Source organism: Scyliorhinus canicula, chromosome 9 (assembly GCF_902713615.1).
Source record: "Scyliorhinus canicula chromosome 9, sScyCan1.1, whole genome shotgun sequence".
Classification (NCBI taxonomy): Eukaryota; Metazoa; Chordata; class Chondrichthyes; order Carcharhiniformes; family Scyliorhinidae; genus Scyliorhinus; species Scyliorhinus canicula.
Window position 1 is genome coordinate 60,658,702 of NC_052154.1, and position 18,065 is coordinate 60,676,766.

Below are 18,065 nucleotides of genomic sequence, written 5' to 3' on the forward strand. Positions count from 1 at the left end.
TGAATACAATATTAAACTTTGTTAACCTCACACCCGAAAAGAACATCTTACAATCTACACCTTAAACACTACTACTCCATTTCCCATTAAACAGCAAGATAAGAAACATAACAGATCTTAATCTATCTTACTGTGGGAGAATTGTGGACTCAGCATCAGGCAGATCAAAATTCAACTCCTCTCTCCAAGGCTTTCTCCAAAAACATCTGCCCCTCTCCACAACTTTCTTCAAAAACTGCCTCTCTCCACAGCTTTCTCCAAAAATTGCTTCTCTGCACAGCTTCTCAAAATGTGTCTCTGCCTTACTTTTTTTTTGAAAATATTTTTGTTGGCTTTTCTCATATTTATAAACAGTTGATGCTTATATACATTACTTTTTTCTTGCCCACGCTACTTTGCTTTATTTTACAGAGAGATTTGGTTTGTCCTTCATTCAACTAACTGTATGCACATTTTGTTACCCTCTGTATCAGTCTATGATATCCCCCTTCGTCCCCCCCACCCCCCCATTGGGTTCAGCACCCTTCCTCTTCTCTTGTGGTTTCCCCATTTTCCTCCCTCACCCCATAACCATGGACATTTTCTCGGAGAAGGCTGTCCAGAACCCAGCAAACTTGGGGCAAGCCCAAAACATGTGGGTGTGGTTGGCCGGGGCCCTCTGGCAGTGCTCACATTTGTCCTCCACTTCCGGGATGAACCTGCTCATTCGGGTTCTGATCAGGTGTGCTCTGTGCATCACCTTGAGCTGCATTAGGCTTAGCCTTGCGCAGGAAGAGAGGGTGTTCACCCTGCTCAGTGCTTCGCTCCAGAGTCCCCATCCTACCTCTGTCCCCAGTTCATCCTCCCATTTTTGTCTGGTCCCATCCAGTGGTGTTCGAGCTCTGTCCAGTAGCTGTTTGTATATTTTCGCACATAGCCCCCCCCCCCCCCCCCCCCCTCCCCACTCGCTGCCTGTGCCTATCCGGTCATCTAATAGTATGCTTTCTGGGGCCCTGAGGTACCCTACTGTCTCTTTGCGGCGGAAGTGCTTTATTTCGAGGTGTCTCAATTCCTGTCCTTTTGCTAATTTCCACTTCCTCGTCAGTTCGTCCAATGTCGCCAGTCTATGCTCTTCGTAGAAGTCCCCGACTGTCAGTGTGCCCCCGTCCCGCCTCCATCTTTTGAAGGTGGTATCTGGCATGGCTGGGGGGAATCTGTGATTGCTGCAGATCGGGGCCATGGAGGACATTTTGGTTATCCTGACGTGCTGTCTCAACTGGATCCATGTTCTCAGCGTGGCCGTTAACACTGGACTCGTTGTTTACCTTGTTGAGGAAGATGGGAGAGCTGCTGTCGCCAGGGCTCGGAGGTTTGTAACTTTACAGGATGCCTCCTCCATTTGTACCTCTCTGCCTTTCTTGGTTCCACCCATCAATTACCACATCTCCCCAAGTTGAAAAGTAAATGATCTGTCAGGCTGCAAAGCACTTTAACTCCCCAGAGACTTTCCCAGTCAAACCACAGTCCATTACCCGAGACTGAAAAACACATTCCTTTGTCAATTTCAGGTTATGTCTGCTAAAAATACCCAGGCCTGCAAAACCGAATTCTTAAAAAAAGCATGACCATTGCAGTCAAACACATGCTAACCCCAGGCTTTTAACCCTTAAATTGTCCAATACTTGGAACTCAATATTCTTCAAGTCGTCACACCTGGAGCTGATTTTTTGAACCCAGGAACTTAAATGTGGTAGGTACAGAGATCATGGATACATTGGTAGTCATTTTCCAAAAATCCTTGGATTCTGGAACTGTGCAAAGGATTGGAAACCTGCCAATGTGGTACACTAGTGCAGAGAGGGATGGAGACAAAATGCAGGGAACTACAGGCAAGTTATTCTGTCTTCAATTATTGGAAAAATATTAGAATGTATTATTGTAGAGAATTGCATTGCATTTGGAAAGTCTTAATCGGATCAAGAAAAGTCTGCATGTTTCATGAAAGGGAAATCATATCTGTCAAATTTACTAGAGTACTTTGAGGAGGTATCAGCAAGAGTAGATAGAAGAGAACCAGTCAATGTATGTTTGGATTTTCAAAAGGCCTTTGATAAGATGCAAGATCAGAGCACTTAGTGTTGGAGGTACTATTTTGGCATGGATAGAGGATTGACTAACATGAAGCAACGAGTAGCGATAAGGGGGTCTTTCGAGGTCAGTAACCAGTAGAGTGCCAAAGGGTTCGGTGCTGGGACTGTAACTCTTTGCAACATATAGTAATGATTTGGAGGAAGGAACAGTGTACTCTAGCTAAATTTTCTGATATAAAGGTGGGATGGAAGGAGGATATAAATAGTTTATAGAGATATTGACAAGTTAAGTGAGTGATCTAAAAATTGGCAAATGGAGTTCAATATAGGAAAATGTAAGATTTGTTAATTTGGAAGAAATAATGAGATGGTGGATTATTATTTAAATGGAGAGACACTGCAGAAAGCTGGAGCACAAAGGGACTGTGTTTATGAAACCCAGAAAGCTGGCATACAGGTGCATGAAGTAATAGGGGAGGCAAATGGAATCACAGAATCCCTATAGTGCAGAAGGAGGCCAATTGGCACAATGACTCTGCACCAATCCTCTGGAAGAGCACACCGCGCATGCCCACTCCCCCGCCCTATCCCAACAACCCCTTAACCTAACCTTTTAGACACTAAGGGAAAATTTAGCATGGCCAAGCCACCTAACCACAACTTTGGACTGTGGGAGGAAACCGGAGCACCCAGAGGAAACCCATACAGACACAGGGAGAACATGCAATTACCACACAGACAGTCAGCCAATGCTGAGAATTGAACCTGGGTCCCAGGTGCTGTGAGGCAGCAGTGCTAACCACTGTGCTGCCAACAGAATGCCAGCTTTTATTTCAAGAGGGTTGGTGTATATAGGTAAAGAGGTGTTGCTGCAACTGTACAAGATATTAGTTGTGCCACATTTAGAATACTGTGTACAGTTTTAGTCTCCTTATTTATATATTATTATTGGAGTCAGTACGGAGGAGGTTTACCAGGATGATCCCGAGTACGGAGGGACTTCTATTTGAGGAAAGATTAATCCAGTTGGGTCTGTACTCATTGAAGTTCAGAAGAATGAGAGATCTCATGATTGAAACATACAAGATTCTTTGGGGTTAGACAAGGTAAACATTGGGAGACTGTTTCCACTGTGGGTGAGTGTAGGACCAGAGGGAATAGTTGCAGAATAAGGGGTGCTCATTGGGGAAGAATTACTTCTCTTAAGAAGTGGTGAATCTTTGGAATTCTTTACCTCAGGAAGCTTGAATATTTTAAAGGCTGAGATTTTTAATCAGTAGGGGAACTAAGGGTTACGAGATATGGCAGGAAAGTGATCCCTGGATGACTGGTTTGCCCTATAATAAAAGGCTGAATAAATTAGGCTCATACGAGAGGCAATCTCATTGAAACCTACAAATTCTGAATGGGCTTGATGGCGTGGACATTTAAGGGTTGTTTCTGCTGCATTGGAAATCTAAAATAAGAGGCACAGTCTCAGGATAAGGGGCCAATCATTTAGAACTGAGATGAGGAGAAATTTCTTCACTGTTGTGAATCTTTGGAATTCTCTATCCCACAGGGTTGTGATTCTCCATTGTTGAATATGTTTAAGGTTGGGATAGACAGATTTTTGGGGTGGAATTTTCCAGCCCACTCATGGCAGGGGTCGGGGTGTAAAATGCGAGGGGCCGTGCAAAAGTCCATTGACTTTGAAAGCGGAAAACCTGCCGGGGGAAGGGGTTGCAAAAAAGTGTATCCCAGTTATATCTATACGTATATTAGGAATTTGGAAGATGCACACAGACATAAATATATTCACAAGCTACGTTAACCCCTGGCTAAGCCACCCTCCCATGGCTATTTAACATTGAGCGCTGGAGGTAGCACCCATTTTAAGGGTGGGTAATCCAAAAGATTTTCTTATGAAAAAATATTTTTAAGTCTCCTCTTTTTGTAATTTTTAATGGAAAAGGCAATCCTGGAAAGCTGCTAAACATGTCGGACACACCCACCTTTCTCGCTTTCACATGCACACACGTCTTCCCCCTCCTGACCGCACGCACATCTCCCTCTCTACGTCACACGCACACGCCTCCCTCTCCTTACATGCATGCAATCATTCCATCGCTCTGACACTCGTCTTCCTCTCTCACACCCACATGTTGGCCCTCTCGCGCACACATACGTTGCCCCCTCTCTCGCACACACAATTGTCGCACATCTCTCACACATGCACGTTGTCCCCTCTCTCACACCAACACACACGTCGCCCCCCCCTCTCGCGCGCGCACACAATTGTCGCACATCTCTGACACACGCACGTTGCCCCCTCACACACACACACACGTCGTGTCCACTCTCTCTCTCTCTCTCTCTCTCTCTCTCTCAGCCGCACGCCGTCCCCCCTCTCTCACACACATACATGTTACCCTGTCTCTCTCTCTGACACACACACACGTTGCCCTTTCTCTCATTACACTCGCACACATATGCACTCAGTCGCATACATACATCGCTCTCACTCAGGAGGGGGAGAGATGTGTGCATGTGAAGGCGAGAAAGGTGGGTGCGTTTCACATACACACACACACACACACACACACACACACGTCGCCCATTCACTCTCACACTCGTACACACGCTCACAGACATTTCTCTCTCGCTCTCTCACTCTTTCTCACGCTCACTCTTGCACATAGGTCATTGTCACTCAGTCACACTCTCACGCTCACTCACACCCTCTCACACACACCCTCTCGCTCACACACTCACACGTTGCCATCACTCTCACTTCTCACTCTCACACGCAATCACACGTTGCACTCTCACACTCTCTCACAGTCACTCTCTCACACTCTTTCGTGCACTCGATCTCTGTCTCTCACTCTCACTCATTCTCTCTCACACACTCACGCACTCTCTCTCACACAGCCACAAACACCTCACCCCAACTCTCTCTCACACACACCCACACATCGCCATCTCTCACTCGCGTGCGCATGCACACACATGCCGCCCTCTCACTCTCATGTGCACACAGCGCCCTTTTACTCAGTTACAGTCACACCCTCCTGTCCCTGAGGTAGGTAAGGAGAATCTGAGGGCAGGAGTGCCGGCCACTGCAATTGCCCAACAGGTTGAGGTGCTTTCAGCTTGCTTGGATGAGAGTGGGGGCTGCAAGGTGGATGAGCTGACTGACCATGGCATTCAGCTGCAGGAAGCCATTCAAGTGGGGAGAACACATAAGAAGGTAGTGATAGTAGGGGACAGTATAGTGAGGGGGGATTGTCACTGTTCTCTGTAGCAAGGAGTGAGTCCAGGCGGCTGTGTCATTTGCCCAGTGCCAGGGACGTCTTCTCCAGGCTGGAAAACAATTTGCAGTGGGAGGGGGATGATGCGCGATCAATAACCACTGAAACGAAGGAGTAGTCCGAATTGAAGGTTTTAATCTACAAGATGTTTCCCCAGCAGCTTGAGTACAGAAAGAACGATGGCTGCTGGGAAACACGGGTTCTTATACCCCACCTCATTGGGCGGAGCTACCTTCGTCTTGACCAATGAAAAAGCAACACTTGGGCCAATGAGCAGCGAGCCTTCTCCACCAATAGTAGCTCACATTCCCAGGTACCGTAGTACCTCTAGTCATACTACCACAGGGGAGGAAAATGATTTGCAATGGAGGGTGGGGGGGGTGAGGGATTCTGTTGCTGTGATCCATGTAGGCACCAGCAACACGGGTAGAACAAGAAAAGAGGTTTTGCATAGAGAGTTTGAGGAACTAGGCACTAAATTAAACAACAGAAGCTCCAAGGCTATAGTCTCTGGATTATTACCTCAGCCGTGTGCAAATTGGCACAGGGTACATAAAACTAGAGAGATAAATACATGGCTTAGAGACTGGTGTGAGAGGAATTGTTTTGGCTTGTGATGCACTGACATCAGCCCTGGGAAAAGTGGGAACACTGCCATTGGAATGATCTACATTGGAACCATGCTGGGGCCAGTGTTCTTGCAAACTGCACTAGGAAAGTAGAGAGTTTTAAACTAAATGGGGTGGGGGGAAGGGGATGGTTCTAGAGAGAGGATATGTAGGCTTACAAAGCAAAAGGCTATGGCAGCATTACAAGGCAGCTACTTAAGTAATGATACCAGAGTGTCACAGGAAGGGACAGAATGTAAAAACATTTTTTAAATAGCAACAAAAAGGGTCAAAAAGGGAAAAAATGGTAACAATGCTAAATGAATGGCTCTTTACTTAAATATACGGCACAAAATAAATGAATTAACAGCACAAATTGAGGTTAATGGGTTTGATCTTATAGCCAATACAGAAATGTGATTACAAAGAGATCACAACTGGGAGCTAAATATTTAGGGGTATGAGATTTTTTTTGGAAGGACAAACAGGAAGGAAAGGGTGGTGGGGTAGCTTTGTTCGTATAATATGGAATATTGGATCAGAGATTGTAGAATCCATATGGGTGGAGGTTTAAAAAAAAATAACAAGGACAAGACAACACTGGTTGGAGTGAGTAGTCTTTAGGCCCCCTAACAGTAGCTGTACTGTCGGATGAAGAATATATCAGGAGATAATAAGAGTATGTAAAAAAACATGACTTTAATTTTCATGTGCATTGGGAAAACCAAATTGGCAGAGGTAGCCGTGAAGAATTCATGGTGTATTCAGGACAGTTTCCAAGAACAATGTGTTGTGGATCCAACCAAGAATCAGGCTATTTTACATCTGTTAATGTGTAATGGGGCAGATTTAATAAACAATCTCAGTCAAAGGTTTCCTTGGAAGCAGTGACCATAACATGATGGAATTTAGCAATCAGTTTGTATGAGATACCTGGGTTAGAAACAACTGCTACATTTAAATAAGGGTAATTATAAAGGAAAGAGGACCGAGTTGACGGGAGCGGACTGGGAAAGTTTTAGCAGGAAAGATGGTTAATCAGCAATGGCAAACGTTTATGAAAATAGTTCATGACTCACAGCAAAAGTATATCCCAGTGGGGGGAGAAGGATTCTAGGAAGAGGATAAATAAATTATGGTTAACCAAGAAAGTGAAGAATAATCTTAAACTGAAATAAAAAACGTATAATGTAGTAAACCAGAGGATTGGGAAAGTTTTAGAAACCAACAAAGGATGATCAAAAATATAATGGAGTAGGAGAAGATAAACTATGAGGCTAAATAGCAATATAAGAACAAACAAGAGATTCTTTAAATATATAGAAAGGAAGAGAGAGGCCAAAGTGAGCATAGGCCCCGTAAAGACTGGGGAAATAATAATCGGGAACCAGGAAATGGCAGAGGAGTTAAACAACTATTTTGTGTCAGTCATCACGGTATACAACACAAATAACATTCCAAAAATCAAGGGGCAGAAGTGGGGGAGGAAATAAATACAATAGCTATCACTAGAGAAAAAGTACCAGGGAGACTAATTGGGCTAAATGCAGATAAGTACCCTGGACCTGATGGGTTGCATCCCAGGATACTAAAGAAAGTAGCTACAGATATGGTGGATGCACTGGTAGTAATGTTCCAAGCATCCTTAAATTCTGGCAAAGTCCCAGAAAATTAGAAAGCTGCCAATGTAACACCCTTATTCCAAAAGGGAGGGAGACAAAAAACAGGTAGCTATAGGCCAGTTAGCTGAACTTCTGTCATTGGGAAAATGTTAGAGTCCATCATAAAGAATGTAATAGCAGAGCGTTTAGAAATGCATAATATGATCGAGCAGAGTCAGCATGGCTTCATGAAGGATAAATCATACCAGACAAATATATTAGAATTATTTTAAGGTGGTAATAAGCAGGCTAGATGGAGGGGGACCAATTGATGCAATAAGGTACCACACAAAAGGCTGATTAATAAGATAAGAGCCTATCATGTTGGGGTTGGAGTTTAGCATCGATAGAGGATTGGCTAACTGATTGGCTAGAAAGTTGGGATCAGAGGAGCATTTTCAGGATGGCAACCAATAACTAGTGGGGTCCCACAGGAATCCATGCTGGGGCCATAATTATTTACAATGTATATTAATGACATGAACGAGGGAAGTGAATGGACTATTTCCAAGTTTGCAGATGATAACAAATATAGGCGGGAAGGCAAGTGGTGCTGACGACACAAAGAGTCTACAGAGAGACATAGACAGGTTAGGTAAGTGGGCAAAAACGTGGGGGGAAAGACCCTCTGGTATAACTTGTATTTAGATAATGAAAAAGAAGACTATTTCAATGGGTTGGTTTACTTACTTTGAAGCAGAATGATTTGTATGATTTGTATTGTGTCATTCACCCCAGGGAAGATCCAGTCGCTTTCATTCTCTTTTTTGGTGTCTATCTGACTTCCTCCAAAAGTCTTGCAGTCTTTCTTGGTCTCTGTTCTTGGAAAAAAAATTCCCACTCTGTCATAAAGTCAGCCACTTTCACAGACTTTTAAAAAATTCATTCATAGAATGAGGCTATCACTGGCAAGCCTAGCATTTCTTGCTCATCCTTAATTTCCCTTAAAGGTGATAGTAGCCACTTTCTTGAAAATAATTGACTGGTTTGCTCGGCCACTTCAGAAGACAGTTAAGAGTCAACCACATTATTTGGGTCTGAAGTCACATGTACAGATCAGATAGGGATGTCAGGTTTTCTTCCCTGAAGGACATTAGTACGCCAGACAGATTTTTACAGAAATTCAATAGTTTCACGGTCACCATTGCTAAAACTACCTTTTTTCCACCTTTATTTAATTAAATTTAAATTCCCCTCGATAGATTCCTGGGGTGAAAGTTTGCCTTAGGAGGAGGAATCGTTGAGTCGGCCATGCCTATTCTCAACTGAATTTAAAAGAATGAAAGGTGATCTTATTGAAACATTTAGGATTCTGAGGGGATTTGGCAGGCTAGATAGTAAAAGGATGTTTCCCTTCATGAAGGAAATCTTTAAAATATGGAATATCTCATTTAAGATGGAGATAAGGAAGAATTTCTTCAGAGTCTTTATTCTTTGGAATTCTTTAGCCCAGAGAACACTGGAGGCTGGGTCATTGAACATATTCGAGGCTGAGTTTATCAGATTTTTGACCTGCAATGGGGTTTAGAGTTATGGGGCCAGGCAGGAAAGTGGAGTTAAATCCAAAATCAGATGAGCCATAATCTTATTGAATGACTGAGCATGCATGTGCGGCCAAATAACCTACTAGTGCTCGTATGTTTGCCATGGTGGGATTTGAACTTTGTCTTCAGATCATTAGTCCAGGCCTCTGAACTATTAATCCAGTAACCTGGCTAATGTGGTACAGTACCCTCTAATTACATAGAAAATCCTGAAGAGCTAATGAATTGCAAATTGTGTTAGTAACTTAGTGAAGAAATTGATGAGCATATCTTGTCTGGTGTCGCCATTTTAAATTTATGAAAATATACATTGCTTTGAAAGTAATTCTTACTCCAGTTACCTTGTATGGTAAAAGTTCAATCATTCAAAATATGACAGAACGATATGAAGATGGGATGTTTTTGTGAAGGGCCCATATCATCATACCACACAACACCCGGGGAAATAGCCACTGCTCCAAGAGTTGCATGATGCCCATCCTAGCCAGAGCAAGATAAAATGTGGCCAGAAACCATGGCCGGGATTCTCCGAAATCCCGGCCAAGTGTTGACGCAGGCATAAACACCGGAGTGGTGTACGCCAGCGTCAATGGGCCTCCTGGCCCAACAATTCTCCAGTTTTTAGGGGCTAGCACGGCAGTGGAGTGCTGTGGCTGTTCCAGCGGCGAAAGGCGGCCCTACACAGCCGGCGTGGGTCCGCGCATGCGAGCCATGGCCGGCGCACGCGTGGTTGCTGTCTCCGCGCCATCACGGAGCAACATGTTGGGGACCTAACAGCGGGCCTGTGCGGAAGAAGGTAGGCCCCCTCCAGATCGCGACCGCCTCTGGATTGGAAGCCCCCGATCGCGGGCCTGGACCCTGTGGAGACCCTCTTTCCCCCCCCGGAGTCAGATTCCCACCCCACCAGGACGTCCACAGCAGCCGTGGGTCCGAGCTCCCGCCTGGTGGTACCAGGTTTGAATCACGGCAGTGGGACTCGGCCAGAGTTCGGCCCATCGCCCGCGGAGAATTGCTGCGGGGCCTATTTCAGCGACCCCCGACCCCAGAGAATTGGCAGCCCAGCGTTGGAGCGGCGTAGCGGGAATTTCCCGTGCTCCCTGCCGATTCTCCGACCTGTCGCAGGCTCGGAGAATCCCGGCCCATGTCTGGTGGCCTGGCATTGATAGAGAAATTGAACAAATGGTTGGGGAGAGTGAGAAGTATTAAACCCAGTAGGCATTGCCACCAACAGTGAACATGCACCCTTGGAAGTGGCCGGGCCATCTATGGTCATGGCTTCACATAGATTCTGCTGGGCCTTTTTTGGGACACGTTCCTCATCATAGTAGATGCCCATCCCAAATGGCTCGATGTTCTGCTCATGCGATCCACCACAGCTACATCTACTAGTGACAAACTGAGGCAGATCTTTGCGATCCCTGGTTTTCCCGAAGTGTTACTATCCAAGAAAGTAATGGCATTCACGACTCACGGATTTCAGACTTTTGTCAAGCCTCATGGCATTCGTGCCTGCCTTCCACCTTTGGGTTGGCGGAGCAAGCTGTGCAGACCTTCAAGGTTTCCATGAAGAAGCAAGCCCATAGGGCATTACCATTGTGATTGGAAAGTTTGTTGGAATGGGTGGAGGCTAGGCAAGCCTCTCAGAAAGTGTATCATGAGTCTCATAAAAGGGACAGATTGTTTAATGTTGACAACCTCGTTTTGCAAAGAACTTTTAGTGGCGCACCTGCCTGGGTGCGAGGGAGATTTGGAGCAGACAGGCCAGTCTCGTATGTGGTGGAGACACGAGCCTGTCGAATAAAGAAGCATGTCGACCACTTATACAAGAGACTAGAGCCAACTCTGGGAGACAAGCAAACATGTCACATAGCAAGCTCTTACTTACCAGATCCTGAAAGAGAGATTTCTATACCCTCGGTGGAGCCAAGGCAGCTGCTGGCTTCAGTGGCATTGGTAGAAGATGGGGCCGTCAAAGGTCTAGCTCCAGAGGTGGTCAGCAGGTGAGCTGCATTAAGGGAACCTGTGTCGTCGGCTGCTGAAGAAACCCAAACAGAGATTCAGGGTTCCACAAGGGTCCGAATGTTTCCAGACAGGTTGATAAGAATTGTTTATCCCTGGTGTCCCTTCTGTAATATTGCTGTTTGCAATTATTTTTCTTTAATTATAGGTTAGAGGTGGTCTCAGGAGAGGGACTGGGGGGGGGAGGGGAGGGGGAGGGGGGGGGGGGAAGTGTAGTGGCATGGCCCCTTTGGGCAATTCTTCGTGGCCACATGGCCGGGCTGGTGACGTTAGAGCACAAGTGTGCCAACCCGGGGCTGGAGGGTGGCAGTTGGAGCCAGGGTGTTAGCAGTAGACTTGTATATTTGTGCTGTTAAAACCGTTGGTGTCCATAGTTCTTCTCAGTCAATATATCCTTTAGTTCATTACTTGCCACATTGAGTCGCTTCGAGTTATTATACAACCCTATAAAATCCCTCCCATGTCTTAAACATTGCCCCTTACTGTTCTATATTCAAGTGATTACAAGGCTGATGTATACAATTATCCTCAAAATTTAGCTCTGGTTACATTCTGGTGAATCTGTATTGTACTGCCTCCATGGCCAGTATTTCCTTTTGCTGTGCATTATTTCAGGCGAAGTTTAAGCAGAGCTCTGTACAGCTGTAACATAATGTCTGTCATGTTAGATTTCAGCTGCCTCGTAATAAAGGCCAACATTCCATTTGCAGCTTTAAATATTTGTTATGCCTGCCCACAAACATTTTGATGATTTCTTTACTTGGACCCTTAGATTGCTTCACAGTCCCTAGCTTTTCATTATTTAGAAAATACTCCAACCTATTTATTTTAGATCCAGATTCCACATTGAACATCTGCCACAATTTGCCCACTCCCTTAATCCAGTGATGTCCTTTTGCTCCCATCTACACTATTTATAATGTCACATAATTTGTTATTGTGAGCAAACATGGATGTAGGGCTCTCTATTACTTGAGCCAAGTCTTTTATTAGTATAGTGAAAATCAATATTCTACAGATCCCTAAGAAACATCACTAGTCACATCCTACCAAATTATGTACATACTCAATATCCCAACTGTCTGTTTCCTACGAGCAAATGGGTTGTCTCCAATTTCAAGCACTCATTTTTTATTGTTAGTCTTTTGTGAAACTTGGTTGAATGTCGTCACGGAGTCCATATAAATAGCATCCTAGACGCTGCCTGTTTTTAAAGGGAAAGTCCTGTAGTTAAGTCTACAGTAGGTGGCCAACCTTTTTCTTCCTAATGATATCTATTGTCTTTCAAGGCACTCTGGTTTTGCACCACACCCCCTGTTGATTGTGTCTTTTCAGTAATGAAGACTGTTTGACCCCCCTCCACGTGTTTATACCTGAAGGTTGTTTTGTTTGAGTGAATTTTGACTTGGACTGTACTACATTTTACAACTGAAAAATGTGTTTCAAGCGAAGAAATAAAGTTCACAATACTGCAAGATGAGGACATGGCAGTCATTCCTAGAGAACAGCAACCACTCAATTGTCAGTATATGCTTAATATATTGGGGTTTAGTGAGCTCAGTTGGCTAGACAGCTAGTTCGTTATGCGGGACGACACCAACAGCACGGCTTACATCCCCTATAGGCTGAGGTTATTCCGAAGGGCCTGTCTTCTCAACCTTGCCCCTTGCCTGAGGTGTGGTGACTCTCAGAATAAATCACCACCAGTCAGCTCTCTCTGAAAAGGAAAGAGCAGCCTATGGTCCTCAAGTGATGATGGCGACTTTCACTTTCTTTTCACTAATTTATTTATTTGTTTATCCATTTACGGGATGTGTGCGTCACTGGTTAGATCAGCATTCATTGCTCATCCCTAGTTGCCCTTCAAAAGGTGGTGGTGGGTTACCTTCTTGAACTGCTGCAATCTCTGAGGTGTAGGTACATCCATGGTGCTGTTAGGGAGTGAATTTCAGGATTTTGACCCAGTGACAATGAAGGAACGGCGACATATTTCCAAGTCGCAGTGTTGAGTGACATGGAGGGAAACCTCCAGGTTGGAGGGTTGCAAGGTAACTGCTGCCCTTATCCATCTCTGGTAGTGGCCGTGAGTTTGGAAGGTGCTGCCTAAGGAACCTTGGCAAGTTCCAACAGTGCATCCATGAATGGTGCACATAGCTGCCACTGTTCATCGGTGACGGAGCAATTGAATGTTTGTGGAAGGGGTAGCTAGCTGCTTTGTCCTGGATTGTGTCGAGCTTCTTGAGTGTTGTTGGAGCTGCAATCATCCAGGCAAGTTCAAAGTATTTCATTACACTCCTAACTTGTGCCTTGCAGATGGGACAGACTTTGGGGGGGGTGTCAGGAGTTGAGCTACATGCATTGGATTTGTTTACTGTCACGCGTACCAAGGAACAGTGAAAAGTATTTTTCTGCGAGAAGCTCAACAGATCATTGGGTACATGAAAAGAAAAGGAAATAAAATAAAATACATAATAGGGCAACACAAAGAACACAATGTAAATAGATAACACCTGCATTGGGTGAAGCATACAGGGGTGTGTTAATGAGGTCAGTCCATAAAAGGGCCGTTTAGGAGTCTGGTAACGGGGGGAAGAAGCTGCTTTTGAGTCTGTTCGTGCATGTTCTCAGACTTCTGTAGCTCCTGCCCGATAGAGGAAGATGGAAGAGTGAGTAAGCCGGGTGGGAGGGGTCTTTGATTATGCTTTCCCCAGGCAGTGGGAGGTGTAGATGGAGTCAATGGATGAAAGGCAAGTTTGTGTGATGGACTGGGCTATGCCCACGACTCTCTGAAGTTTCTTGCGGTCTTGGGCTGAGCAGTTGCCATACCAGGCTGTGATGCAGTCAAATAGGATGCTTTCTATGTGCATCTGTAAAAGTTGGTAAGAGTTAATGTGGACATGCCAAATTTCTTTAATTTCCTGAGGAAGTATAGGCGCTGTTCTGCTTTCTTGGTGGTAGCGTCGACGTGGGTGGACCAGGACAGATTTTTGGAGATGTGTACCCCTAGGAATTTGAAACTGCTAACCATCTCCACCTCGGCCCGGTGGATGCTGACAGGAGTGTGTACAGTACTTTGCTTTCTGAAGTCAATGACCAGCTGTTGGTAATTGAAGGATAGATTGTTATCACTGCACCACTCTACTACATTCTCTATCTCCCTCATGTATTCTGACTCGTCGTTATTCAAGATCCGGCCCACTATGGTCGTATTGTCAGCAAACTTGTAGATGGAGTTGGAACCAGATTTTGCCACGCAGTCATGTGTGTACAGGGAGTGTAGTAGGGGGCTAAGTACGCAGCCTTGCAGGTCCCGGTATTGAGTACTATTGTGGAGGAGGTGTTGTTGTTTATTCTTACTGATTGTCATCTGTGGGTTAGAAAGTCGAGGATCCAGTTGCAGAGTGAGGAGCCAAGTCCTAGATTTTGGAGCTTTGATATCAGTTTGGGATTATGGTGTTGAAGGCGGAGCTGTAGTCAATAAATAGGAGTCTGATGTAGGTATTCTTGTTGTCGAGATGCTCTAGGGATGAGTGGGGGACCAGGGAGATGGCGTTTGCTAGGGACCGGTTGCGGCGGTATGCGAATTGCAGTGGATCAAGGCGTTCTGGGAGTATGGAGGTGATGCGCTTCATGACCAACCTCTCGAAGCACTTCATTACGACTGAAGTCAGGGCCACTGGACGGTAGTCATTGATCACGTTGCCTGTTTTTCCTTTGGCATCGGTATGATGGTGGTCTTCTTGAAGCAGGTGGGGACCTCGGAGCGGAATAGGGACAGGTTAAAGATATCCTCAAACACTATCTGCCAGCTGGTCCGTGTAGGCTCTTAGTACACGACCAGGGATCTCGCCGGACCCGTCGCCTTCCAAAGGTTCACTTTCAGGAAAGCCGATCTGACTTCAGAAGCTGTAATGGTGTGTTAGGGCTGCTGGGGTAATGACAGCGAATCATTGGTTTCCTGCTCGAACCGAGCATAGAATGCATCGAGTTCATCAGGGAGGGGTGCGCTGCTGCTGGAGATACTGCTCGGCTTCGCTTTGTAGCCCGTTATGTTGTTTAGGCCTTGCCACAACCGGCGAGAGTCTCTAATGCTAGTCTGTGACTCTAGCTTGGTCTGGTATTCTCTCTTGGCATCTAGGATGGCTTTGCGGAAGTCGTACCTGGATTTCTTGTATAGGTCAGGGTAGCCTGACTTGAACCCTCAGACATGCTCATCGTAGGATTCCTAGCCTTTGACTTGCTCTGGTAGCCACAGTATTAATATGGCTAGTCCAGTTCAGTTCCTGATCAATAGTAACCCTCAGGATCTTGATGGTGGGGGATTCAGTAATGCCATATGAATGTCAAGGGACGATGGTTAGATTCTCTCTTGTAGGAGATGGTCATTGCCTGGCACTTGTGTGACACAAATGTAAGTTGCCACTTGTCAGCCCAAGGCAGGATATTGTCCAGGTCTTTCCATTCGGCCATGGACTGCTTCGTTATCTGAGGAGCCGTGAATGGCGCTGAACATTCTGCAGTCATCCGCAAACATCCCCACTCTGACCTGATGATGGAAGGGAGGTCATTGATTAAGGAGGTGAAGATAGTTGGGCCTAGTATACTCCCCTGAGGAATTCCTGCAGTGTTGTCCTCGAGATCAGGTGATTGACCTCCAACCACGACAACCAACTTCCTTTGTGCCAGGTATGATTCCAACCAGCGGAGAGTTTCCCCCTGATTCACATTGTTTCCAGTTTTGCTAGGAGTCCTTGATGCCATACTCAGCCATATGCTGCCTTGGTGTCAAAGGCTGTCATTCTCACCTCGCACTGTAACATTGATAAGTAAAGATAAGTAAAAAATAAGGCAATATATTATATTTAGCGGGGTCAGTGAACTTGATGTTAATTTGAATATTTGTACATCAGAGTTCTGACTGTTGTTTTTGTTTAAATATGTCCTGTGTTCAGCAGGAGAAATGTGGTTACCCCACCTTGGTTATCTTATTCATCGAAGTTCATTAAATATAACTTGCCTTTTACAAACTCATGCTAAGTTTGTCTGAAAAGTTCATTTTATTATATTTTATACCATGCTATCAAAAAACATGGGCGAAATTCTCCGACCCCCCGGAGGGACGGAGAATCGCCCGGGGCCGGCGGAACTCCCGCCCCCGCCGTGGCAGAAATTCTCCGCCACCTGGGAATTGGCGGGGGTGGGAATCACGCCCCGCCGATCGGCGTGCCCTCCGCGCCGATCGGTGAACCCCCTGCGGCGATTCTCCGGCCCGCGATGGGCCGAAGTCCCGCCGCTGAGGGGCCTCTCCCGCCGCCGCGGTTTGAACCACCTCTGGTGGCGGCGGGAACGGCGGCGTGAGCAGGCCCCCGGGGGGTGCCCCCACGGTGATCAGGCCCGCGATCTGGGCCCACCGATCGGCGGGTAGGCCAGTGCTGTGGGGGGCACTCTTTTTCTTCCGCCGACGCCACGGCCTCCACCATGGCGGAGGCGGAAGAGAATCCCCCAGCGCGCATGCGCCGGTGGTGACTTCAGCGGCAAGCGCGAACCGGCGAACGCCTTTCAGCCAGCCCGGGCGGCGGGCGTCAAAGGCCTTGGGGGCTGGTTTTGGTGCCAGTCGGCGTGGTGTCAACCACTCCGGCGTGGGCCTAGCCCCTCAATGTGAGGGCTTGGCCCCTAAAGGTGCGGAGAATTCCACACCTTTGGGGAGGCCCGACGCCGGAGTGGTTGGCGCCACTCCGCTACGCCGGGACCTCCCACCCCGCCGGGTAAGGGAGAATCCAGCCCCATGGTGTTCCTTTAACAACTGTGAGACTTTGCATTTAAACAGAGTTGTGTGGTTTGTGCAGCTGCTGGTTTAAAATTGTATTTGAAGTTAGTTAAGTCACAGTTGTATGGCACAATTCTACTCCTATTCAATACGTTGTGGCAATATGACTTAATTTTATTGTCTTTTCTATTTTTCTTGCAGTATCACATGTCACAAACTGAGGTATTTTAACAATCAAAAATGTGTGAATAAGTACATCTCTTCTCCATGCCCCAGCCCCGTGAGATCCATAATTATGCAACAAGACAAACTGTTAGGTGGCTGAATTTTCAATGGTACAATTTATCCCAAGTAGAAGTGAACTACAGCACAAGGAGAGAACACTTATTCAAATAAGTTATATTTATAGCACAATGTGGTAAAAGGAGTCAACTATGTGTCAACTTTTCATCAATATTTGAAGTTGAAGTACATGACACAAAACAGTTGATTCTTTGAATATTTTTTACTGAAGCACATGAACCTTTTAGTTTAATGGTCTTAGCTGAGAGTTGAACTCTTTCTGTTGTATATTAAATTTGTATGTGGTGGACTAAAAATCTGTTAATCTTGAAGGTAGAGCTGTCATAGGTATCTTCAGCATTAAAGGTGTTTCATTGTGTTTTACTCGGCATCTAAGGTATATTGTCCTGAGATTAAAGCTGCCGGTCAAATGTGCACTCAGAATTCTTTGGGAAATTTATTTTCAGCTTCAATCTTTTTATCCAATAGAATGGATATTCAAATTAAGGCCTGAACAAAGTTAACAATTCAGACATTGCATGTTTCTCAGAGACACTGACATTCCTTGAGTTTGCTGTTGTGCTTTTTAAAGTCTTATTAAATTAAAATCTTTACTTGAACACCTCAGTCTATCTCAAAGCCAGGACTTGTCCTGAATAGTTTTATCCTGCCACAGTTGAGAGAGCTTTGAGTTATGGAGTGCAGTAGCATGGTGATTATGTTACTGGGTGAGTAATCCAGAGACACACACACTGTTATTAAGAACCTATCTGATTTGCTAATGTTTTGGGAATTAAAGTGTACTGTCTTTATCTGGTCTGA

General features: G+C 45.6%; 1 protein-coding gene across 2 annotated transcripts in view; it reads left to right on the forward strand.

Moving 5' to 3' along the window:
* Positions 1–18,065, forward strand: part of slc12a4 (solute carrier family 12 member 4) — a 216,504-nt gene that overhangs the window by 51,906 nt on the left and 146,533 nt on the right. The gene's annotated exons all lie outside the window — the stretch shown is intronic.